Raw genomic sequence first — 4,944 nt, 5'->3', positions numbered from 1 at the left:
ACTGAGGTCCAGCTCCAAGGGCCTTCTGGCGGTTCCCTCATTGTGAGAAGCAAAGCTACAGGGAACCAGGCAGAGGGTCTTCTGGGTAGTGGCACCCGCCCTGTGGAACACCCTCCCACCAGATGTCAAAGAGATAAACAACTACCTGACATTCAGAAGACATCTGAAGGCAGCCCTGTTCAGCGAAGTTTTTAATGTGTGACATTTTAGTGTATTTTTGGTCTCTGTGGAAGCCGCCCAGAGTGGCTGGGGAAACCCAGCCAGATGGGCGGGGTACAAATAATAAATTATTATTATTATTATTGATGTCTCTCGAGGGTCTGGCCAGGTGAAGGAAGATGGCAGAGAGCGGCAAGACGAAAAGTGGCCCGGCGGCTCCTCCCAGTTGGCACTGCTTCTTCAGCTGGGGGTGCTGGCAAGGCCATGACGGTGGAGCAGGTGGTAGTTGGATTTAACCATCTGCGTCAGGAGCAGTGAGGTCTAGCCTGAAAGGCAGCTGAGCTGGAGCTGGAGGTGAATGAGCACAAGCTGGTAATTGAAACACTCTGAGAAGTGGACCCTACTAAGAAATGTTACTGGATGGTGGGAGGTGTGTTGGTGAAAGAAGTTCTCCCAGCCTTGGAAAATAACAAAGAGCAGATCAACAAGACCATAAAGGCCTTGACCCAGCAGAAAGGGCGGGAGCTGAACGAGTTTCGGGAAAAACACAACATCCACCTGATGGGCGAGGATGACCAGAAGGCTCCTCCAAGGACAGCGCTGAGGGGTCAGGCAGCAAGGCCAGCTCCACAGGGGTCCTCGTTTCCCAGTGGGTGCAGCAGCCGTCTCCCAAAGGACTCTTTTTACCGCCTCTCGCTCTACAGTTGTGGCTCTTGACCTCAAAAGGCTTAACTTTATTATTATTTTGGTGTCATCTCCGATGATTTGTTTTGTTAAATAGAACTTTTTGGTGTGTCACATAAAAACCACACGTGCTGAAGCTTGCTAAAAGCCTTTTCATTTCATCAATTAGAAGATGGACTTGGATGTCCCCTTGCAAGCAGTTTGAAAGAAGAAGAGTCTTTCAAAGGGATGGTTGCTCAGCACCCAACAGCTGATGGGCACTGAAAGCTCAATTGGCTGCACTGGGGAGGTCCTGATGGAGAAGTCCTTCATGCAGCCTGTCCCTGTCAGAACAAATCAGGTGATTGGCACTGTCAGTTGCCCTTCAAAGGGGCTTAAAGGTAAAGGTAAAGGTACCCCTGCCCGTATGGGCCAGTCGTGTCCGACTCTAGGGTTGTGCGCTCATCTCACTTAAGAGGCCGGGGGCCAGCGCTGTCCGGAGACACTTCCGGGTCATGTGGCCAGCGTGACGAAGCTGCTCTGGCGAGCCAGCACCAGTGCAGCACACGGAAACCTTCCTGCTATAAAGCGGTACCTATTTATCTACTTGCACTTAGGGGTGCTTTCGAACTGCTAGGTGGGCAGGAGCTGGGACCGAAAGATGGGAGCTCACCCCGCCGCGGGGATTCGAACCGCCGACCATGCAATCGGCAAGCCCTAGGCACTGAGGTTTTACCCACAGCGCCACCCGCATCCCTCTCAAAGGGGCTTAGTGGGCCCCTATCAAGTTATCACTGAAGGCCATCAGGACCCTGGAGAGCTCTCAGCTGCCAGAGCTGGCTGTGACTCACACACAGAGAACTGTTGCCTTCAAAGCACAAGGTGATTAACAAGTGTGTGGTCACCTGTCAAAGACTCACCTGTCTTTGTTGGCCATCAGGTAGGAGGAGTGAAGAGGAGGAAGAATTCAGTCTACTAAGAACATAAAATAGGGTTGCCATATTCTGAAGAGCAAAAAAAGAGAGGCCACATTTGTGTGCCATGTCATGTGATTGATTATATGGGGCGGGGCTTAGCTGACACCCACCCACCCATATTTTATTCAAGTTGACACCCCTGTCAGGGATACTTTAGCTGAGATTCCTGCATTTCCATGATCTATATTTCCATATAGATTCTTTCAGTGGTCCTCTAACATCCGCAGCCTCAATGGATGTACTGACTGACACATTAAAAAAATATGTTGCGGGGGGGCGGGAGCAGCAGAAACTTTGACAGTTATTTCTGGCATTTCTAAGATAAGGGCTGTTTTGCAAAGGGCATCGTTCCAGCTTAGCTGGCGAAAAATGTGGGCCATTTGTGAAATTAATCCACAACGCATAATTGGCTTCATATATTTCCCCTTGAAATGGTAATAAATGGTAATAAAATCGGGAGCTTCCTTTTGACAAATCGCTCACCCACGTGGGCTTGGGGAAAAAGAAAAAAAATGGACGGGGGGAGCCTTTTCAGGATTAAAGGTGTGCAGAAGTTACTTAGAACGGGAAAATAAAACCCGGGCAAGTATATCTGAACGTTGCATGCGTTTTGTAAGCCACGAAGCAGATAATCATTCTGCAGTGAGCTTTTCAAAGACAATCTTCCCTCTCTAAATCACTGTCCATCTAGGATGGATTTGCCAACTTATTCTGCTTAGAGAACCTGCCCGGAATGCCTGTGATGGATGTTCATTGGGGGGAGGGAAAGAAATCATACCCACAAACATTTGGGGAGGGCAAAGTGGACCCCACCCTGACCCCATCGCTAGCCCCCTCCCTGCCACTGCCTCTTTCCTTGCCCCTCCCTTCCCCACCTCCTACCTTTCTCCAACCTCCAGGGTGTGGGTAGGCAAACGAAGGCCCGGGGGCCGGATCCGGGCCAATTGCCTTCTCAATCCGGTCCGGGAATCAGCCTGTTTTTACACAAGTAGAATGTGTGCTTTGATTTAAAATGCACCTCTGGGTTATTTGTGGGGCATAGGAATTCGTTCATTTCCCCCCCTCAGAATATAGTCCAGCCCCCCACAAGGTCTGAGGGGCAGTGGACCGGCCCCCTGCTGAAAAAGTTTGCTGACCCCTGCTCCAAGGAGTCTTGGGCGTGGCCTAGCAGAAGGCCACCCTGGCCTGCCCCCAGGCTCCTGATGCCCATCTTTTGGACACTTGCCCTGGCTCGATCAGTGCAGGGCAGCAGAATCATGGCATTTGGGATTGTGAACAGAAGCCAGGGGGGCTTCTGTCAATTCGTGATGCCCCGATTATATCAGGACACTTGAGGGGTCTGAGAAGTGTGTGTGTGTGTGTGTGTGTGTGTGTGTGTGTTAAAGGATAATAATTTTAACTGGAACGTAAGTGAAATTAATAAGATTTTGGAATGCAGGGGGTGAAAAACCCTTAGGGAGCCATCAAATCTAGCTACTCTAACTAAAATCTGTACTTTGGCATTTGATTAATCTGTATTAATAATTGTATTAATTGGATATGAATTGGCATTGTTATGATGCGGCTATTATTGGAATAATATTGGAAAAGTAATAAAAATTTATTTTTTTTAAGAAAGAGAAAAGTATGTGTTGGGGGGGGGGGATTTCAACAGCAGCCTCTGGCCCAGACTGCCTCATAAACTCCTATGAGAACATATGAGACCACTGGACCATGTCAGGGGCCCATCGAGTCCAATAATCTGTTCTCACAGTGGCCAGCCAGGTGTCCCTCATGCAGAGCCCAACAGCAGTAGTAGTAGTAGTAATAATAATAATAATAATAATAATAATTTATTATTTATACCCCACCCACCCATCTGGCTGGGTTTCCCCAGCTACTCTGGGCAGCTTCCAACAGAACACTAAAATACAATAACCTATTAAACATTAAAAGCTTCCCTAAACAGGGCTGCCTTCAGATGTCTTCTAAAAGGCTGGTGGTTGTTTTTCTCTTTGACATATGGTGGGAGGGCATTCCACAGGGCAAGCGCCACCACCGAAAAGGCTCTCTGCCTGGTTCCCTGTAACTTGGCTTCTCATAGGGAGGGAACCACCAGAAGGCCCTCAGAGCTGGACCTCAGTGTCCGGGCAGAATGATGGAGGAGGAGACGCTCCTTCAGGTATACTGGGCCGAGGCCATTTAGGGCTTTAAAGGTCAGCACCAACACTTTGAATTGTGCTTGGAAACATACTGGGAGCCCATGTAGGTCTTTCAGGACTGGTGCTATATGGTCTCAGCGGCTGCCCCCAGTCACCAGTCTAGCTGCTGCATTCTGGATTAGTTGCAGTTTCCGGGTCACCTTCAAAGGCAGCCCCACGTAGAGCGCATTGCAGTAGTCCAAGCGGGAGCTAACCAGAGCATGCACCACTCTGGCAAGACAGTGCGCAGGCAGGGAGGGTCTCATCCTGCGTACCAGATGGAGCTGGTAGACAGCTGCCCTGGATACAGAATTGACCTGTGCCTCTAGGGACAACTGCGAGTCCAGACTTGAGGACTTGAGGGTGACATCACTTCCCTCCTTATTTGTGATTCCCAGCAACCAGTATTTTTTTCTACAAAATGGAGACTTGCTTATTATAATCTTACTGCTTTGTGAGGTCTGCCTGAAAAGCGGAGTATAACTGTAAACAAATAATACTAAAGAGTGCCTGGAGAACATCGGGTTCAAAACTCCCGAGAGACGCAGGCGGCCCCCTTTCTCCTCCCCTCCTCCTCCTCCTCTGTGAACTCTCGAAAAAGTCGGAGCTATTTTGGCACTAACTAGTTTAAAGAACTTGTATCAGCTTTTTCCATTTGAGGCTCTGGCAGTTATTGTTCCCAAAGTGGCCATTCAGTTAAAGAAAAAGCAATTTCCAGTTCTCTGCTGACGAGGGAGAGAGAGAGAGAGAGAGAGAGAGAGAGAGAGAGAGAGTCCGTATCTCCCCAAGAACTGCTTGCTGCATGAGATCAGAAGAACTTCTTGGTGTGTTTTCATACTTAAACTGATTTTTATTTGGTAACGCGAACATAAAATGCATAATGATCATTATAATTCTCATTGGGATTCCACCTCCTCCCCGGCGCCTTCTGTTCCACATTAGCTCATAACTAGGAGTCCGCATGG

General features: G+C 48.9%; 1 pseudogene across 1 annotated transcript; it reads left to right on the top strand.

Annotated features, from left to right (window-relative positions):
• Nucleotides 1–338: 338 nt before the first annotated feature.
• Nucleotides 339–923, top strand: LOC308463363 (prefoldin subunit 2 pseudogene; annotated as a pseudogene). The gene has a single exon. The product of its transcript is annotated as a prefoldin subunit 2 pseudogene (transcript).
• The last annotated feature ends 4,021 nt before the right edge of the window (nt 924–4,944 follow it).

This window comes from Podarcis pityusensis, assembly GCF_964106645.2.
Source record: "Podarcis pityusensis genome assembly, chromosome: 1".
Classification (NCBI taxonomy): Eukaryota; Metazoa; Chordata; class Lepidosauria; order Squamata; family Lacertidae; genus Podarcis; species Podarcis pityusensis.
The sequence above is the reverse complement of the archived record's forward strand: the minus strand, read 5'-3'. Positions and strand labels throughout refer to the sequence as shown.